General features: G+C 37.2%; 1 protein-coding gene across 1 annotated transcript in view; it reads left to right on the top strand.

The window, feature by feature from the left end:
• Positions 1–22,413, top strand: part of Dlish (Dachs ligand with SH3s) — a 121,235-nt gene that overhangs the window by 36,107 nt on the left and 62,715 nt on the right. The gene's annotated exons all lie outside the window — the stretch shown is intronic.

The raw sequence follows: 22,413 nt of genomic DNA, 5'->3' as shown, positions 1-22,413 counted from the left end.
CATTGGACATGTAACATTTTGCTAAAGCTTTTCCCACCATTTTTGCTTTTTTGCAAAAGGAATTTTTTATTTAGCTTAAATCCTGCAAGCAGTACATATATCAAAGCTTTGTAGATAAGGACTAGTCTTACAGAGGTTTTTGTATATTCTCGCGTCTTAACGAATTCAAGCCCAAAGAATTTTTCTGGGCTTCTTTTATTATTTTAATTAAAGATGAAATTTTGAAAAATATTGAGGGGAGCTATCACCTTCAATCATATTTGGGTTTTTTTACCCTTCAAGTTGCACAAAAAAAATCACTAATCCCCATTCAAAAAATGCCATGTCTTTTATAATAAAGTAGGCTTTCATCCTTTTTTCCGCAGGTGCAAATGATGGGGTATAAGGAAAAGTGTTCCATTGAGAAATCAACTTTACTACAAAATATTTGGAATTAGCAATGCTAAAAAGGTTTTAAAGAGGCTCGAGATATCTCGTCAATGCTGCTTAAAGATTTAATACAAATTTATATATTCAGGTTTCCATCAAATACCTGCAGAAGAACAACAGCCGTTTTCTTGTATATATTTATATGTACACACACACACACAGGGTGTTCTTTTAATGCAGAGGTTCCCAAGTGGGGGTACGCGAAAAGAAAATGGTAATGGCAGCCACCCATCTAAAAAAAGAACAAAATAATTAAATAACATTAAAAAGAATTTTTAAAGGTAGTTTTTACTAATATTGTTAGTTGTAATATATTGGCCTTCCCTATCAATAAAATCTTTTATAACAGGGGTTGTGTCCGCTGGAAGAGTCAGCCTTCCCTCCTCCCGCCCAACCTATGATCGGGATTCGCGAACTCCTTCCTCTCGGCTCACTTTTCTTCGGTGTTTTAGATTTGAGTGTTGACACATGCTGGGATGCGCATAAAAGCGGAGAATTAATCCATGTTGTGTTTAACCTTTGTTGTGGGTGTTTGTATTGAGGCTTGTGCGCGTTATTCCCACAATTTACTACTTCAACTTTTCTACCAAGCACCTACTACTCACATGATTTGCGCTATGGATCAATAGCTAAAAACTAGATCTCTCCGAAAGCTGACTGAAACACTGAAATGAAATACAGCGCACTTATAAACATGAAAACATATTTTGAATCTTCCAAAAGTGATTCTACCAAAACTGTCGGAACCTCCAACTACATTAGCAATCGTATTGCGAGACGAGGAAAAAATCACACTGTTGGTGAAAATATGCTGTAAGATGCATGTTTGCAGAGGAAAGTGCTCTTATAATGAGTTTATACCTCTGTCAAATAATACGGTGTCTCAAATAATACAGGATATGTCAGACGATGTTGGCAGCACAGTCATAAGTTATGTCAAAGGTTGTGAATTTTTTTTCTATCCAAGTCGACGAAAGTATCAACGTTTTGCGCAATATTCTGTGCTATTTGTAATTGCTAAGCACTTGAAAGAGAATTCGAAGTAAATCTTTTTATTTGTTAAAGACTTATTTGAAGCAATTGATCATTATTTCATTGAAAAAGAATTCAATGGTCAAAATGCATTGGGCTCACAACAGATGGAGGAAAATCTTCGGAAGGTTGCTATTCGGGGCTTCGTGCACGCGTGGCAGAAGTCGCTCCCAAAATGAAATGGACTAACTGCTATATTCACAGACAGATCCTTGCATCGAAATCATTGCCTCCAAATTTGCGAAACGTTCTTGATGAAGCGATCAAGGTTTTCAACTTTGTCAAGGTGAATCCTATCAACAACAGGTTGTTTAAATTGTTGTGAGCACGGCCCTCACAAAAATGAAATCTGGTTAAAATTTTCTAGAATGTACCTGGTAGGGCCTCAGAAAAACCACTTGGCCCGGGGGGGTCCATGATGCTCTTAAGACGGTCGTGGGAAGACATGGGCATCCTTCACAACGTTTTGCTTTTGTACATCAAAGTTACGTGGCTGTCTCAGGGTTAAGTCTCGATGTTGCTGTTCGAAACAAGGTAGCCCTTTTTGTAGGAAGTGTTTAAAACACTTCACGATTTCTTGTCACAAGCCGATCTAAACTTAACAGTCGGCCACTTGGACGGATTGAAATCCTCGTTTGAGAAATATTTTTCAGAGCCGGAAATGGGTAATCAGTGTGGATATGTAATCCTTTCAAAGAAGACTATTTTGAACCGGCTTGATTGTCTATTCCAGAAAAGGAGAAATTGCTAGAGCTTGCATCAGATACCCCTCTGAAGATCCTCTTCAATGATGGAATGGTGAACCTAGTCAGTTTTTGGGCTTGCCGCCGTGACGAATACGTTGAACTTTCTAGAAAAGCCATAATATTTTTGTTGCTGTTTGTTAGCATGGAGCTTGTTGAATGGGGCGTTTCCTTCGTATATTTACATAAAAAATAAATATAGAAGCAAATTGAACGCCTCCAGATTTGAGTTTGTATAATTATCCTCTTTTGAGCCTAGTTTTTCAAAACTTTGATTCGATACAGTCCCAAACATCACATTAGTTTTTTTCCCAATCTTTGTGTTAATTTGTTTGCTTACTTGGAAAATAAAAACAGCTAAATTATGAAAAAATAGACCATTTAATTTAATTCAACTTTTAAGTTTTTTTAAAAAGATGTAATGAGTGAAACAGATGGGGGGGGGTCCAGAGGGTTCGGGGTACGCGGGAAGGAACCGAGCCAGCTGGGGGTATGCAGACTGAAAAAGGTTGGGAACCACTGTTTTAATGGACCGACAAACTCAGCAGGTTGTTAGTAGGCATCAAGAGGAACAAAAATTGCAATGGAATATGGTGTCACAAACCACATTGAGAGGGTGAAAATCTCAAAAAACGCATGCAGTCTCTGAGTCCCAAGGAGACGAAAGGTGGGTGTCAGTTGATCGCTGAATGAGTTTGTGGGTTCACTCACCATATCTGACGTAAGTAGTGTCGTGAAACACATGTGCTAGGGCAGTGGTTCTCAACCTTGGCAAGCCCACGGCACGGTTTCATTCATTTTTGCGAGTGGAAGGCCCAATCATACACAACACCAATGGCAAATGAATAAGGAAAAATGAAACAGCCCAGTATGAATGAGGTCAAGGCCCGGTGGTTGAGAAACGCTGCGCTAGGGTTAGCTCTTGAGTTCATTTCCAACCCAATGACTTAAAGCAAAGTAATATCAGTGGAAAACTTGTTTATTTCTTGGATAAAGTGCACAAGATAAGTCAGATAATAAATGCTAATAAAAATAGCCAGAGTATATTCTACTGAATTTCCTTCCTCTCGAATACACAATCAACTACTGATCTATGTATCTACTATGAAAAAGGGAAATTTTCCCAGATTCCCCTGGGCTGATTGGAAGATAATGATTGATGTCACATAATTGCTAATTTATATGTACTGATGACACTTTCTAAAAATGTATATATGTACCAATTATCAAACAAACTCAAATTAAACAAATATCTCTAACTTGATAATTACTCAAATTATAAATATAATATATACAGTCGAGTCCTGTTATAACGAATGCCAAGAGATCAGAGGAATCACTTCATTATAAAGGAATTCCAGGTTACCTAGCATTGTTCCTATGTAAACTTATTTGGGGGATTAGAAAAGTGTTCGTTAGAGCGAGATGTTTGCTATAATTGTATTTATTCGTTAGAACCGGATTCGACTGTACTTCATTTTAACAAAGATACATGAGGGGCTGTTCAAGTATTACGTCAGCAAATTTTTAGCCATTTTTGACACCCCCTCCCCCTCAGCAAAAAATTTCGTTATCAGCGCTTCCAATCTGAATCCTAGCGCACATTGGAGAGATCAGAGACATGCACGGGGGCATGGGGGGGGGGCACGAGTCCCCCCCCCCCCATGCCAATCTAACATTAGCGCTATTGCTGTAGTACGCACATGTAGCGGTTAGTTGTCTGTTTCAATGATGCCTCAGAATGTCATGCCTCAGAAAGAAACAGACCTAGAACAATAAAAGTATCAATCATAATACTTCGCTTCCAGTTTGAAAAATAGATGACAGCACTAAAACTTCATGTGCAATGTTAAATGCGCACTCAGACTGTTCAGTACATATACAAAACTCTGACACGACGGTAGTCTGAACGCTGAGGGGTGGGGGAAACAAAATTTTGAATAAACATTTGTTTGAAATTTTTTTTAAAATATGTATCAACAAATTTGAAAACAGCAACAACAAAGAATATTCACAAAAGTGATAAATAACACTCAGATTTTTATGAAATGTCATATTTTTTTATGGCAAGTTGTATTTTGGACATTTTTCAGGGATCAATCATATTTTAGGAATTTTCAAGCAATCTGTCATATATAGATGGTTTTTTTTTTTGCCAGGCCCTCTTGCCCGTAATGCAAGAGGGTCTGGGTTCGAGTCCCGGCAGAGACTTGATGACTTTTCTTTCAGAGTTCACCTCAGTATAATATCCGGAAAATAAGTGTTTCCATGAATCTGTCATATGTTTTGGTTATTTTTTCACCAAAAATATTAATCTAGGCATTTGTTACAGAGGTGCAGTATGTACTATAATGAATTCTTGTTTGGTTCTTTCAATGAATTCTTTCTTGTTTCTCGGAAGAAAACTTAAAGCATTCCCAGTAGCCACTTTTTTTATTCTTAAGGGATCTTTTTCACTGTCGATCACTGTCGTGCTTTTTTTGTTACACCCAGTTATATACTGAATATACATACATATTTTACATCGCTATTCGGTTAAATTTTCCATAACGATACAATTTTTCATTCAGTTTTACATGCTGTTATAGGTTTACATCAATACGAATATCCAATCAGTTTTTTTTTTCTCCGGAACATAGGCTTCAGTGAATTCAGATATTCACTTATAGATAACAGGAAGTGTTTCTCTTCCACGAGAGCGCCAATACTATCTTGAGAGGGTCTCTATGGGTGCAGAAGTTTTGGTTTTAGATCCCCCTTTTTTTTAATTATTTATTTTTTGCCGTCTTTTCTTGGGAGAGTAGTGGATGCTGAATCCCCTATTGCCGATCACGGAGATTGTTGACAAGAGTCGCGTCTCACTCACACAAACGCCATGTTCCACCCAGTAGGGCCACCTGTTTCTCCAGATGCTCTTGCTTTTAGTTTCTCTTCAGATAAAATAAGTGAGAGGGGTGGGGGCACAGTTTGTTAGTTTCATGCTTTATGTGACAGTTATATCTCTCTTCATACGCTAAAACGTTCTCTGGCTCTTCCATTCCTGAATACTCGCTGTAAACAAAACTCGATAAGAATCATCCATAATAACCCCATGAGCGGTACATGAACCGTAAAAAGACTAAAACTGTCGTGAAAACAAGTGTCATCGACGTTATACCGTTCCGGGAAAGGGGGCTGGGTGAGCAACGGAAATTTCGGCAAGAAAAGTGAGTAGAAAAATTCTAAACTTTTCCGTATCATTATTATTATTTGGTGCTATTCCTGAATTTTCACGTGAAAACAGAATTAATCTGTTCTTAATTTTTTTTTTTGATTGGCTTCAAAAGTTTTATTTAACGTGAATTTTTTTAAATATAAATTGAAGAAAACAATTAGAAATCCCCAAGCTTTTGAGACCCACGGTTAGTATATACAGTATTTTAAAATTATCCGTTGCTTTTATGTTATTGTTTGGAATTTTTTTTACAAATAAATTTCAGCTAAGGGAAGGGAAATATTGCAGAAAAATATTACCATGTTTTTCGAAATTTTTAGTGTTACTTACGGCACATCAATGAAGAGTAAGTGACGCGCTGATGTAAGATAATTATTTTTCTAAATTTTAAAAAACTCTCTAATCAAAAAAAAAAATATATTTAAAAAAAATCGCACTTTAATTTCTGAAAATATCGGCAGTGGTTTTTTTTTTAATTCTATGGTTATTACTTTTTTACTTTGCAATTTTTTTACACTCATTACGTTACACGTAAAAAAAACATTTTTCTCAGTGAGATTGGCGAGAATCGGCCATACCTTACCGAGGCCGCGCATCGATACATTGGTTAAGAGGCTTTCGTTCCCATAGCAACGAGTGATGCGGTTCCCTCGTAGCTTCCCGTTCACTGCAAAGTTAACCTGAAACGAACTATAGGAAAATTCACCGACAACAGTTCAGTGGGAGTCAGTTAGCGAGGGAGTGAGTGACTGAGTGACAGAGTGAGTAAGTGATTGAGCGAGTGACCGAGTCAGTGATTGAGTGACCGAGTGATTGATCCGGTGACTGAGTCAGTGGTTGAGTGACCGAGTGATTGATCCAGTGACAGAGTCAGTGATTGAGGGACCGAGTGATTGATTGAGTGACTGAGTGAGAAAGTGATTGAGCGGGTGAGTGAGTGACCCAGTAGTGACTGAGTGACAGAGTGAGTCAGTGATTGATCCAGTGACAGAGTCAGTGATTGAGTGACCAAGTAAGTAAGTGATTGAGTGACCGAGTGAGTGACTGACCAAGTGAGTAAGTGATTGATCGAGTTAGTGATTGAGCGAGCGAGTAAATTGGTTAGTGAGGGAGTGAGTGAATGGTCAGTGAGTGAGTGAGGGAGTGAGTGAATGGTCAGTGAGTGAGTGAGGGAGTGAGTGAATGGTCAATAAGTGAGTGAGAGAACTCAAGAAGTGAATTTGAAGACACTTGGATCAGGCGTACTTTTCGTCGTGGTGGTCGTCGTCAGCCGCTCTTTGACATAGACATTTGGAACTGCTTTTAAGGAACGCATAACGATTTCCCTAATACCAACAATTCTATAGAAGGATGGCATCGAGCGTTCCAACAGCAATTATCTGCTCACCACCCAGATATATGGAAGTTCATCGGTGCCATAAAAAAAGAACAGAGTTTGAATGAAGTGCGGATGGAGCAAATTGTAAGTGGACAAAACCATCACATTAGGAGAAAGAAATACCAGGACTCTATGCAGAGATTAAAAAATTTAGTTGATAAGTATCATCAAAGATGTGACATTAAAGACTATTTGAGAGATATAGCTCATAATGTATCATTTTAATTATGATATCAATATTTGTGAGAAATGAATATTTTTCTCCCGTTTTTTCTTACATATGCGTGTTATCTGTTTTTCTAGATTAGTAGATTGGAACCCTTTAACTATAAATATGTAAGGAAGAAATTCATCTCGAAAATTGTTAAATAAATACTGTATGTTTTGAATGAAAATTATGTCAGATATTACTAATTAAATATTGTAGGTTTTGATTGAAAATTATCAATTAAATATGCATGTAATGAAAGCTGTGTGAAAATTATCCTTCTAAAATACTCCTCTAACATTGCCCAAAGAGAATGCCATTTTTTATATCGTTTCTTGAAGCTGTGGTTTTGTGAGTTTCAGTTTTCGAAAATGTTATTTGTCACCCAAGAGGTTTTATGTCCAAAAATTGTATGTTTAAAACGAGATAATTTCATACGATTTTTGAACTCTCACATATAACTTTAAACAATATGAGTCTATGGCTTTCTTTTACCAGTTTTGCTGATGGAGAAAATTAAACTTATCTTTATATTCACTTTATTCCATTAATTTTTTTTCCAGCATCAGTAGTAGAACATAATTATATGGCCTCTACAAAACGAACTGCGTCGTAGCGAACTAATATGAGGTGGGGATCATACATAATCACCGGTAAATGTTAGAAAATAACTAAAAGGGCTCTAGAACAATATTCTAAGAGTGAAAGCAATACAGCCAGACTCGGTTATAATGCCGAAATCCCGCGGAATCTTCGATGTCGTTATAACCGAGTTTAACTGTATTTAAAATACTGGTTTTAATAGGTGTGGCATCATCAACAACCAATTTCAATCCACTGCTGGATGTAGGTGTCCTCCTTAGATTTCCCCTCAAACGAAATGCAATATTTTATGAAATTTTCGGAACTTCTATATGGTAATATTGCAACAACAAATTCAAGAAAAATTCGACTATAAACGAGTAAAACTGTGACATTTTTCAAAAAGTCTGGATGGAGAAGAGAAAGCAGAAAAACCGGACTGTCACGGAAAATACGAGACAAAATGCAGGACATGTGGTCACCGATGCTTAGACTAGATTTTTAAAGATTTTTAAAATCACCCCCGTCTTCAACATATAGGCTTGTGTCATCTGCGAATGAAATTATTTTACCGTTCTACTTCATCTTACATAAATCATTAATATAAACTAGAAATAATTATGACCCAAGGGCCGATCCTTGTGGGACTCTTTTCATTATATTTCAAATGTGCTGATTTTACCATTTATTATGGCACAGCTTGTTTCCTATTGTAGTAATATGTTTTAAACCAATATAGTACATTGCCTGCTGAGAAGTGTTTTTATTTGTTAGAATATTTAAATCAACATAATCGAATGTTCGTTTTAAGTCTAAGACTGTAAGTCAAATGTCAAAATTCAACCCCCCTAATAAAGGGGGGGGGGTTTCAAAGGTTATATGGAGTAATCATCACTCAGCCGAAATCCCTGAAGCCATAAATATAAAATTTAGTAAGCATTATATTTTATTACGAGTTGTTATCCGCGGCTTCGCTCGTGTGGATTTTGCAATCTCAAAATTACTCTCACCTCATAACCCCCATGGGTGATGAACTTTCAGAAATCCTGTCTTAGTGTGTATGTACATTATAAAATATAATACTAACTAAATTTCATATTTATGGCTTAAGCGACTTCGGCTCAGTGCTGATTGCTCCATATAACTTTTGAAACCCCCCTTAGGGGGTTGAATTTGGAAAAATCCCTTCTCAGTGAGTCTATATTAAAATATTGATCTAATGTCATATTTATAGCTTCAGCTGTTTCGGCTCGGCATGATTTCAACGTTGACACCCCCCCCCCCCCTCTTATGACGCCCTTAGGTTGTCGAATATGGAAAAACTATTTCTTAGTGAGTCTTTACGTCGTGAAAAAAACTATTCACAAAATTTGATATTTACAGCTTCAGCGGTTTTGGCTCGGCGATGATGAATCAGTCATGACATGTTATTTTATATACAGTACTAGGGGCTCTGCCCCCCTACCACCTTTGGCGGCCAACCCCCCCCCCCCCCCCTTTTCTCTTCACAACATATCTTGTTTATTTCGTCCCATTTCATCAGCGTGCTATGGAAAGGGACACGTGAAAGCACCAGCTTACTGAAGAAGCAAATTTTAATAAAAATAATAATAAAGCAACACACAAAAAACAAATGTGATTCATCAAGTACCCCCAGAAAACTTCCTCATGGGGGGGTCTCCAAACTCCAATTCGTTGAATTTTAGTGGGGGCCCTGACTGGATTTATCTCGGGCTACCGATGTGTTGCAAATTTTACAATGTTAAACAACAAAAATCAATGAGATTCATCCAGGGACACCCGAAATGAAACCTGTCAACTTTTCCATGGGGCCCCGGCCTGAAGGCTTGTCGGACATACCCCCTGTGAGTGGCCACGAAAATTTTTAATTTTTATCAATTTTAAAATGAATAAAATCCAGGGCCCACATCCAGTAACGGGGACCCAAAAAAGTTGGTTTGGGGGCCCGCCATCTATTTCAGCTTAGGGGACCTGCTGTAAGATGTGGGAACCTCTGGGTACATGCACATAACTTGGTCCCGATATATGCAAGAGTTAAATGAAAACTTGATCCCAAAATCGTAACCGACTTCCGTAACACAAAAATGTAACAGATTTCCATCACTCAAAAAACGTCACAGACTCCCGTAATAAAAAAATTGTCACTAATTTCCGTTACATAGGAAGTATATACACTATCTACCAATAAATATTTGAACACCTATGCAAATGACGATATCTGCGATACGTCACGCCCTCCGCCGGTATATATCGTGTAGGAAACAACATCGGCATTAGTCGCATGCAAGATGGTGCGCAGTTCGGAGCGCTCTGATTTCGAGAAAGGTATAATTATCCGGTATCACAAAAATGACCGATCCTTAACCAGTCAACTGTCCAATTAATTTCTCCGAGCGTTACCCGCAGTGCCCATTTTTTTTTTTGAAGATGCGCGTGCTTTTTCCTTTTTTCCCCCCTTTTCTTGGAAGTTTGAAATGTTAAAATATTTTTTTATAGCTCGAATGTGTCTAGACATAATATGACGCCCCAAAAGTGGGGAGGGGCGGTCATTATGTCCTGTGACTAAAAGAAATGCTGTTGATGGATTTATGTGGAACCATAGTAGTTGAACCTTTGCTAAAAGATATATGAGTAATAAAACAGACGCATCTTCGCAAGGCAGTCGGAAATTGAAACAAAAACGATGGTGATGCAGCTTTGCAAAGCATGACAAAGATAATAGTAATAATAATCTCAGACCTTGAAATATAATTGTTAACCCCGTCTAGTGATGAAATAATAAAGTAGAAGTATGGCTGTGCAGAGATGGCAGCACATGTATGACAAATTATTTCGTCATATCTATGTGAAAAAGACAGAAAAGTCTGCACGTCGGCAAATGCCGTCATAGGCACCAACATTACGTACGGCAGCGACGGCAAACGCTGTCGTAGCCACTTGACTGGTTAAGGGACATATCTAGCGAGCTGAAGTACCCAAAATCGACAGTGGCCTATGTGATTAAGAAGTGGAAGGGGAGCTGTGATTGTCGGAATTTGCCCCGAGTCGGCAGACCAACGAAACTGGGAGATAGAGACTGACGGGTGCTGTTCAGAGAAATTCGGAAGAACCGCACCCAACCGATGGCCCTCATCCGCGAGGAGTTTCAACAGGCATCCGGGAGTATTGTTTCAATGAATACCATCCGTAAGGAAGCACATCTGATTGGCTTTCATGGTCTGGTTGTGCTGCTGCCCATAAGCCTTTGATCACAAAGTCCAACCGCGTTGCTCGGTTAATGTGGTGCAAAGCACATCGAAATTGGACCGTAGATCAGTGGAAACAGGTTCTTTGGAGCGACGAATCAAGGTTGACCCTCTACCGTTCGGATGGCAGGATCTGCGTCTGGCGTCTGCCTGGAGAACGTCTCCTGCCAGAATGCATTGTGCCAACAGTCAAGTTCGGCGGAGGTGGAATTATGGTCTGGGGGTGTTTCTCCTGGTATGGAGTGGGACCCTTGGTCCCCATTCATGGTAAGCTCAACGCCGATGCCTACTGCACTATTTTGGATGACAATGTGCTTCCTACGTTGTGGCAGTTTTACGGGGTGGACCCCTGTTACTTCCAGGACGACAATGCCAGCTGTCATACTGCGAGGTTAACCAAGGCTTGGTATGGTGCCAATGGGGTTCATCGAATGGACTGGCCTGCCCAGAGCCCAGACCTGAACCCTATCGAGAACCTCTGGGACGAGTTGGATCGCCGAATTAAGGGGTGCCCTACCCATCCAAAATCGGTGAAGGAACTAACATGTCTTCTCCAAGCTGAGGGGAAGAAAATACCACTAGCCGTCACACAAGGACTTGTGGAAAGTATGCCCAGGAGGGTTCACGCTGTAATTGCCTCTCGTGGAGGCTCTACCAACTATTGATTTTGAATAAAGTTAGTTTTTCTTTTCTATCACAGGTGTCAAAATACTTATTGGTAGATAGTGTCAAATGGGTCCCTATATATGCAAGAGTTAAATGAAAACTTGACCCCAAAATCGTAACCGACTTCCGTAACACAAAACGTAACAGATTTCCATCACTCAAAAAACGTCACAGACTCCCGTAATAAAAAAAATCGTCACTAATTTCCGTTGCATAGGAAGTATATATATATATATACGAATATAGTAAATATAGAGTACATATAGATACGCGCTAAGGCGGGATTTCTGAAAGTTCATCACATGAAATCGCGGGTAACAGCTAGTTCAGCATAAAAAAAATCCATTAGTTACTGATGGTCAGCGATGTTTTTTATAGTATCAAAGGAGATGATTTTAAGCATTTTTAGGGGGTTGATTTATCGCGTATCCACTTACTTTATTATCTTTTAATTCTGTTATTATTCCTTTTAACATTTCATTAGAAGTTTCTGAGTAAAACCGAGTTAATGGAATTTTGTTGAATATACTATCTTGTATTGGGCAACAGCAATTTGTAATTTACACAAATACAAGGCCAAAACAGGCAAAATGCCCAGCGAGGTGGCTGAGAAAAAGATGCCCACAATAAATATGGATGTCATATATTTCAAAAATACAGCAACCCGAATCCGTATCATCTGAATTTCTTCTCATAAAGTCATTATTTAAACTTTCCGCCATATCTTTAGGATATGGCGGAAAGTTTAAATAATGACTTTATACGGATTCGGGTTGCTGTATTTTTGAAATATATGACATCCATATTTTACTCACTCACTAGATCACTCACTCACTTAGCAGCTCGCTCGCTCACTCACTCACTGACTGACTTACTCGCTCAGTGAATCAGTAACCCACTTGCTCACTGAATCACTTACTCACTCAGTAACTCAATCGCCCATTCCCTCGCTAACTGACTCGCATCGAAATGTCGTCTGTGAATTGCATGGCGGTGAATTGTTGTCTGTGAATTTTCCGGCGGTGAATTTTCCGTAAACCATCCAGATGCTTGAAATCTCCACTTTCATCATGCCTAAACATGGGGATTTTGTCAGGAGGGGCAGACTTGGTTTTGTCAGAGCTTCCTGTCACATAAAATGATAAATCTCTATGAAATAAGGTTTTTCACATTGTTTTATAAAGTTAACTTTTTTTTTTTTCTTTTTACCAAAAATCCTTTGAAAAAACTTGAAGTAAAAGGACATTTACATGCATCAAGTGATTTAGTAGTTAATTTTCCCTTGAAATTGCAGATCTTTCAAGTTTGGCAGTTGTTCTTCCCCCCCCCCCCCCCTTCAATTCTGGCACCGCCTGAAGTTGATGTTCAGGGTGAGTTACTGAATTCTTTCTAGAACTTAAAGAGATGGTAGCCACTTTGTGGTCATGTTAGCAAATTCCTCTAATTCCATAGAGGAATGTGTACGAGGTGCATGTTCAGTTAAGAAGGTCGTGGGCATCGTGACGGATTCACATCATGAAGACCTGCCTTTACATCCCGCCAGTGGCACAGTGGTGGTTAGCTGAAGTTCATTTTCTGTCGTTTTCAAGTTTAAGTGCATATGTGAGTCAATCTCCTCCTTTATAGTGTCGGACTCGCAATGCAAGGATCCGGGTTCGAACCCCACAGTGGTGGTCGGCTGAAGTTGGTTTTCTGTGGTTCCCAACTTCAAGGCGCAAATGCGAGCCGATCTCCCCGTTAAAAAGTCTCGCCACAGAGAGCAACAGTCCTACAGCAATAAATCATTCAATCATAACACTTCACTTATAATTAGAAAAACTGGTGGCAGATGGCAGCACTACACATAACAAGCATTACACAGAAACAAACTTTACGTCAGGTTGCACTATACGTACATGCACATTCCCGCATGTACCGATTCGTTGGGGGGGGGCGTGTGTGGTGTAGCAGTAGTAAGTAGGGCCTCCAAAAAATGGCTCGGGGATCCATGATGTTCTTAAGTCAGCCACCTCGTTGGGCAATTTGCCTGTTGTGGCGTTGTATTTGTATTTGTATAAAAGTCTCACAAAAGGTCCTATAACCATGGCTGCAACCAAAAATAAAAATGCACACTGTCATCTGGGCAAGTAGGTACCTAATTTGGCACCCCATTGTCATAATTTTGGATGAACAAAAAAGCAAACTTGGCACCCTTCCTGGTCCAGCCCTTGGGCCACCACACCCTCTACTTTCCCCTAGCCTACAACTGTACAAATATTCAAGCATTGCACTTCACACACAATGTGAAACATAGATTAGAACACTGACTTCATTCACTTCTTCATGCATGCAGACGGTTAAGTATAACAGGTATCAATTAGGAAAAGAACGTATACACTGCACACTTTCCGCTCAATTCACATCTGAAAGTGAATAAAGTGGCAGTAAATTGCCCAATGACAGTAGACCGGAGTTGTGCTCTATGTAAAAGAAAAGGACAGATGGTACGACTGTTTTATTGTTAAGTATGTTAGAAGTTCCAGTACAAAACCGGTTTAATGTGCAGCAATATTGCAATTCAGCTTGAGAAACAATCAACGAGATTGCCAAAACTAGATGTCTGCTCTATTAGAGAGAGATAGAGAGAACAATCCTTCAAATATTGCTTTCTCTGGTAATTTTTATCAAATTTTAAAAAAAAAAACCTTTGTCAAATAGTTTCTTCAAATATTTCTGAAAAGGAACTAAACAATAGCAGTTCTTTTTTTAACATGAAACTGCATCCCATAAAATTCAGAGCAATTTCAGAACTACTGGAGAAGTAGTTCAAACCACACCTACCTTATATTGTGCATAAGGTAGGTGTGGTTTTCGTTTGAATCTGGTGAGAGAATTTCAATTAAAATAGTAAATTCATGTATTTTATGTTTATTTTTTTAGCTTAATAAGATAAGAAAAGCAATAACTGAAAAGAGATGAAACAATTGGAAAATTATAGGGGCATATTTTCAAATTTTAAGATCACATTTTCATGTTTTAAGGTCAAAAATCCAAGCCCTAGTTTATGAAAATTATTTTGAGCTTTGCTAGCAGAGTTTTCTTTTTCCCCCTTTTTTCATATTTAACTTAATTTTCAATTTGAAAGTTCATAAATATTATGTTTACCCATACAGTTTAGTTCCCCTGAAATCAAAAACTTTTCGATTTCAAATTCAGTCAATGTTTTGATTAAAATTTGGCACAAACTATCTAGCAATAACTATAATTTCTCAAGGATTCTCTGAGGGTTTTTTTTTTTCAAAAACAACTGTTAAATGTTTCTACTTGTAAACTTATTAAATGACAAGTTGGGGTAAACTTGAAAATTATATTAAAACCACAAACAGAAAAAAAAAGGAAAGAAGATTAACCTTTTGCTATGGACTGAAATGGGGGCATTTTCTTCAGCATCAATGATTGAGCTGACTGATCTAATGTATAGGCCTATGCATATACAGTCGGATCCCGTTATAACGAATACCGTTATAGCGAAAATCTCCTTATAACGAATACTTTTCCAGTCCTTCAAATCACTTTACATAGAAACAATATATTGTGTAATTCCGGTATAACGAACTCGAAAATAAGTGTCCGAAAAGCAAAAGAGTTAATCTTCACCTACTCTTTCAACTTTTTTGAAAAAATCGGACGAAATTGAAATTGAAAATTCAAACAGTGGTTATAGTATCTCCTAAGAAAAAGATCTAACTTTCGAATTTACAAGATGTGGATGCAGCTGTCTTTAACTGGTTTCTGGACATTTCGTTCCCGAAATGTGTCAGTTACCGGTCCACTCATAGGAGAAAAGATTTTGGAATTTGCACGTGCTTTTGGATGAGGAAACTCTCAAGCAAGTGTCGGCTGACTGAATCGTTTCAAAGAACGGTATATGGTGTGGTAACTAAACAGATTTGGGGGGAAGCAATTTCAGTTGAAATGGAAAATGTGAATGAATGGAAAGCTGGTGAAATAGTGAAAATAATAAAGTCATATGATCCTTCCGATGTATTCAACGCAAAGAAAGCCGGAATCTTTTTCCAACTGTTACCTAACAAAACTGACATTTAAAAAAGATAAGTGCTTTGGTGGAAGATACCTTCCGGACCATTTGTTTGAGCATGCATATACTTTAGAGCAGCGGTTCTCAACCTTTTTTGACCCACGAAGCCCTTTCTGCTATGTAATTTCTATGGTTGAGTCCCGTACGCCTATTTTTTATTTATTCATCAAAGTTTCTGACTTATTTTTATTATTCAAAAATGTTAATAATTCTTTTTTTCAAATTTACTGGGTTTTTCATTTTCCTCGAGCGGCAGCGGAGCCCTAAGGAGCACCGGTTGAGAACCGCTACTTTAGAGGAATTTGTTGTTTCCTCAGCTTCTGCAATACTTGTCCAAAAAAAAGTTAAGGATTATTTGCCTTTAAAATGTTAATTAAGTAAAACTTATGCAAAAAACTCCAATGCTTAATTGATTTGAGTTGCTTTGTGTTATTTTTAAAATTCAACTTCATTCTTTCTATTATCTATAAAGTAAACAAGTATTTTTTTTTTTTTTTTCCCCTTAGAATCAAATTCTGCTACAACAAATTTTTTTGCGCGTTAAAAATCGGAAATTCCTTTATAACGAAGTGATTTCTTCGTTCTCTTGGAGTTCGTTATAACGGGATTCCACTGTATATGAATCAGGCTTGTAATTTTTGCAGATCAAGATTGGTTTTGACCAGGTTACTGCTAAAAGTTATTTCAACCAGCTAAAAGTGGTTGAAACTATTGAATTGGTGTTGGTAGCAAATTGATGTAGCAACAGTTTTAACTGTTTTCTTACATATTAAATTTTAAAATTAAAATCAGTTTTTACTTTTAATAACCATCCAAATATGTCTTAAAAAACAAGGTTGCATTTACTTTGACCAAATGTGGTTCTAACCATGCAGAAAACCTTTTTCAACCGTCCTGGTTGATTATCGGTTTTCTGACCATTTTTTGAGTGATTTACTACTATAGAGGACTTCAAATGTCTGAACGAAACGGCAACCAATTTTTGCATTATTAATTTTTAACCAGTAGTTTCTCATAGAGCTTCCCATAGTATCATGTTACCCCACTTCTCACAGTAGGCAAGGCTGCTCTGACAACAGGTTCTACAAATTACTAGGTTATTGAAATTCACTTGATTATCTTAATATTATTTATTGATTATTTTGATGAAATATAAATAATAGGAGGAATTATTTGAAATTGCTACTAAATCAGTTTTAGGGCCACATCTGGATGGCTGAAACCACTTTTAGCCAGTCAAAATGTCAACTCTACCTCTGTTATAAATAATTATGTTATTTTAATAATCTTGAATTTTATTCTGAAAAAGGAACAGTTAACTAGAAACTCTTGACTGTCCAAAACCTCAAATTGGAAACCAAATATATTTTTTCTTATGATGTTATACTAACATACTATTAGAGAACCACAATCTAATGTAAAATGGTGTGCTTAATGTTTTTGTTGCGCGTTTTGTCAAACTGGTGGTTAAAGTAGAAAATCTATAATGAATTGATATATCAATCATGTAACTTCACTTTATTATTTTTTTATTTTTAAATTTCACAATGTTTTTTACCTGCTTATAAATAGTATTTTAACTTCATGTCATATTTTCATGTATGGTAATGAAGTAAAGGTTTTGGACAGTTTAGGACATAAGGGTTTGTATAATATGATAAAAACATGTGTATATAAATACTGTGGTTTTTACTATAGTGACCAAAACTTGACCAAGCCAGACTTTTTGATGGTTTTTATTTGCTTCAGTTGAATTTTATTTGATTTGACATTAAATATTTACTCAAACATAATTAACTAATATGCAAATACAAAGGCCACAACAAGCAAATTGCCCAACGAGGTGGGTGAAAAAATTATGCCCATGAAAAGTTGCCGCTGTGGTGGTCGAGTGGTTATAGTGACGGACTCGCGATGCGAGGATCCGGGTTCGAACCCCACAGTGGTGGTCGGCTGAAGTTGGTTTTCTGTGGTTCCCAACTTCTCTGAAATAATAAAGTGAAGTTATATGATTGATATATCAATTCATTATAGATTTTCTACTTTAACCACCAGCTTGACAAAACGCGCAACAAAAACATTAAGCACACCATTTTACATTAGATTGTGGTTCTCTAATAGTATGTTAGTATAACATCATAAGAAAAAATATATTTGTTTTCCAATTTGAGGTTTTGGACAGTCAAGAGTTTCTAGTTAACTGTTCCTTTTTCAGAATAAAATTCAAGATTATTAAAATAACATAATTATTTATAACAGAGGTAGAGTTGACATTTTGACTGGCTAAAAGTGGTTTCAGCCATCCAGATGTGGCCCTAAAACTGATTTAGTAGCAATTTCAAATAATTCCTCCTATTATTTATATTTCATCAAAATAATCAATAAATAATATTAAGATAATCAAGTGAATTTCAATAACCTAGTAATTTGTAGAACCTGTTGTCAGAGCAGCCTTGCCTACTGTGAGAAGTGGGGTAACATGATACTATGGGAAGCTCTATGAGAAACTACTGGTTAAAAATTAATAATGCAAAAATTGGTTGCCGTTTCGTTCAGACATTTGAAGTCCTCTATAGTAGTAAATCACTCAAAAAATGGTCAGAAAACCGATAATCAACCAGGACGGTTGAAAAAGGTTTTCTGCATGGTTAGAACCACATCTCCCCGTTAAAAAGTCTCGCCACAGAGAGCAACAGTCCTACAACGATAAATCATTTAATCATAACACTTCACTCATAGTTAGAAAAACTGGTGGCAGATGCCAGCACTACACATAACAAGCATTACAGAGAAACAAAAAAAAAATTCACGTCAGGTTTCACTATACGTACACACACATTCCCGCATGTACCGATTCGTTGGGGGTTCCGCGGGGGGTGGGGGGGTGCATGTGTGGTGTAGCAGTAGTGGGTAGGGCCTCCAAAAAATGGCTCCGGGTTCCATGATGTTCTTAAGTCAGCCACCTCGTTGGGCAATTTGCCTGTTGTGGCGTTGTATTTGTATATTTGTATTTGTATAACCAAAATACCCAATATAAAAGCACATGTCACCAAAAAATAATAATACAGTAAAACCAGTCTTCAACGGAATCATAAGGGACTGAGATTTTTTTCTGTTGAACACAGGTTTCTGATTAATAGAGGTTCAACTGACATAATGCGTAAAATTATGCAACAATCTCGTAATTGAAGTACAATATAATAAACATAAACCAATTGAAAATAAACTAATTAATTTAAATCTACATAAAATAATGTACATTATTTACTCTATAATTATTAAATATTTAGGTTTTCACAGCATTTGTATGAAACTTCACCTTAAACTGGTCTTCATCTGAAATGACATTTGCATTCTTTTTGATTTTCCTCTGAAGTTTTCAAATGAGGGTGTCAATATCTGTCGTGTCAGGTTCAGTTTGTACATTGTCATCTGGTTTTATGTAATTCTCAGCAGCTGGGCCGTAACTGACATTTTTGTGGAGGGGGAGGGAACAACGTGATTTCGCTGTAAAAATTTTTGATTTTCCCACATAAAATTTGCCACCTCTTAAATTTTGTCGCTCAAGGCAATTGCCTCCCTCCGATCATGGAAAGCAGCTTGCATACAATTTTGTAAGTCTTGTGTATCATTTGGAAATTTAATCATCATACTGACTTCTCCCGTCGAAAAGACTGCTTTACCGAAAAATTTTGCTACAATTCCAGAAAGCATATGGCTTTTCAAAAGCCACATCATCAAGTACAGAAACAGTATTGGTAATGTAGTGGCGGGTGATGAAGAACTCACATTTGCAAGTAGTCATTGCATTAAACATTTTGCTAGAAGCATTAATATTTTGTATGATCTTTTGGTCAATCGGTCGTGAAACAGTCGAAGTTTTTGTGTGAAATTTTCCATTAACGGGTGAAATTTTCCTTCCTGTTTCTGCGTTAGACAGGTTCCGTTCAATTCAAGTTTTTTAATGTGTATTTTGACATTGAAATCGTGGGACCATGATTTTTTTCCTGTTAAAGACGGGTTTCTGCTTAATACAGGCTCCACTGAACACAGATTTTACTGCATATACTGTGTTCCCCACTGGCCATAAAGAATTTTATGGTTGTCTTATCTAAGTATGGATGGCTTCTCGATTTCGGTACAAGCTGCTAGGCACAGTATTTACCGTTGATGGTTTTTACCATTTTGATAACATTTTTCCCACAGTTGTTACCACCTTCAGTGAAAAAAATTACTGTTAATGCTATTTTTGAAAATTTTATCTTTTTCCTTAAAATATGCATAATTCTGATACAATGTTGTCACTAAAATTATTATGTTCTTACTAGCATGCATATTAAAATATAATATGCTCATTTGATCTTATTATAAACTTTCTTGTCGTAAAGCAGGGCCTGACAAATCCTTGGCGCCAGGTCACCACGGCGACTAGAAAATCTGCATTGGCACCTAAAATTTTCTTTATGTAATTATTCAATCGAAGCCTATGAATCACACAAAATTTTCTTGAGCAAAAACTTATGCTCGGCTCCTAAACAATTGAATGGTGAATAAATATTTTTTTGAATTGTCAAGTCCTGCCATAAAGATAGTCTCATATTGTTATCATATGCTGATGGATTAAAAGAGAAAAGTATACACGGTATAAATTCTAGTCAAAGTATCTGTTTAAAAATATCAGAGGCAGATTCATGACTTTCCCGCCGGCTGGCTATTAGAATATTGTCCACAATTACTTAAATTCACTACCCCAGACCTCGCAGCGCTCCTATTTTCCTTATTTTTTGGAAATGTCCTCCTATTTTCCTACTTTCGCCGCAATTGTTCTTTTTTACCCCAGTTCTCTACCACTATTCCTATTTTGTCCTTCCCTCCCTTTTGTTTACAGCCAATATCTCACTACGAAAATTTCGGGAAACCGCAAAATGTCACTGCTTTCCCTCCCTTTCTGATGTGTTTTATTCACATTACTCGCTACTCGGATAAATTGAGAAGCTATCCATACTTAGAATAAGACAACCATAAGTATTCTTTATGTGCATTGTATAATATTTTATCACGTGTATATATTGTTTAAAATTTTTGTTAATTGCATTTTTGATTGTTTTGCTATATTTTTGAAATATGACATCCATATTTTTATGGGCATCTTTTTCTCAGCCACCTCGTGGGTATTTTGCCTGTTGTGGCTTTGTATTTGTACTGAAAAAGAAGAGAAAAAAGAAAAAAAAATTCAGTTCCACTGAAGTAGGGGGACGACGACAAGCGCATCTTTTCGCCCCTGCGCCTAATAAGAACGGTTCTATTTTTTCCGGTTAAGTAGACCTATGCGCATGCGCCAGTGGGCGTGACCTGCCGCTCTTGGAGGGGTCGTTTTGCTCTCTCACTGAGGGGTTTATTTTGCAAAATTATCCAATGAGCGTCTACTTACGACTTATTATGACACTTTCAAGAAGAATCTGCAAGTTAAAATTAAGTTACCAACTAAAGCACTTGCCTCGTGTAAACGGGCCTTAATTTTAAGTTGCCAAGTACGATACAATGTATGCAGACGATAAGGGCCGTTTACACGGCTTTAGTTGGCAAGTGCACAAGTGATTTAGTTGGTAAGTGAGATAAGAACGGTTCTATTTTTTCCGGTTAAGTAGACCTATGCGCATGCGCCAGTGGGCGTGACCTGCCGCTCTGGAGGGGTCTTTTTGCTCTCTCACGGAGGGGTTTATTTTGATCTCAAGCGTGAAACTGTTCATACTCCGTCGTCTCCTGAAGTTTCGCTAGAATTCCGCCGAAATATTGGATGGTGAGGTGGCCAGAGGCAGGGTTGTTTGGTTTAAACCAAGTGGTTTTTTTTAGAAAAACCAGTTCAGTTTTTTTCAAAAAATCAAATAAAAGTTGCCTAAATATAATTTTTTTTCCTTGAAAAATATCATATTGGTTCATTATTAGCCAAAATGTTTCATTTTTACCACATTTTATGTCCTTTAAATGACAAGATTTTATGAGTGGTTTTTTTTTCAAAAAGTCTCATAAAAGTGGCCAGAATATATATATGTTTTTCATATGAAGTATCTTAGTTATTTGAAGTTATATACAAAAGCCAAAATTTCTCATTCTTACAACATTTTCTAACCTTTGGCTACATTCTGATGCTCTATCTTCAGCAAATTCATGAATAAGGATTGCATCACACATCTAAATGTAGTGGTGTATTATCTCACAGGGTTTCTTTTTCCCTTCGCAAAGCAGCAGCAACAGTAGTGACACCATCATGCTAGAGGCAGGTGGTCCTATAATCCAATAAAGACACCAGCTGTCCTTAAAGGACAAAGACCAGTGTACTAGTAGTTACATTACCTCACATACATTTTCATTTTCTTTCCCATAAGAAGTAGCACATCTCCTACTGTATATCCCCTAGTCTTAATATTCAATAGTTGTTTTTTTTTATACTTTCACTGTTAAGCCCAGTTAATCAAGGTTCTACTGTATAGTAGTAACAGATTTATGAAAAATAATCAGCTATATACAGGGTGATTATAATTTAAGTTTTGATTCCAAAACTATACAATAAGTACTGATCAGAATGACTTGAAAATTTGCATGGATACTCCTGAAGCAATGGAAGTTTCTTTTGCAAAAGGAAAAAGTGTAAAATGTGCAAGTAGATGATGCTGTACTTGGCCAGCAGTATAATCTATTTTGTGCAACCACATCATTACAGCACTTCCACAGCATCAGTGTGTGGATAGAACTTCTATCAAGATGCACACTGCAATACCAGCAAAGCAGCTGCTGAAGACCCATTTTGACAGGATGC

This window comes from Pholcus phalangioides, unplaced genomic scaffold (genome assembly GCF_987345545.1).
Source record: "Pholcus phalangioides strain wild (caught in Gottingen) unplaced genomic scaffold, Ppha-v1.0 ptg000009l_1, whole genome shotgun sequence".
Taxonomy (NCBI): domain Eukaryota; kingdom Metazoa; phylum Arthropoda; class Arachnida; order Araneae; family Pholcidae; genus Pholcus; species Pholcus phalangioides.
The sequence above is the reverse complement of the archived record's forward strand: the minus strand, read 5'-3'. Positions and strand labels throughout refer to the sequence as shown.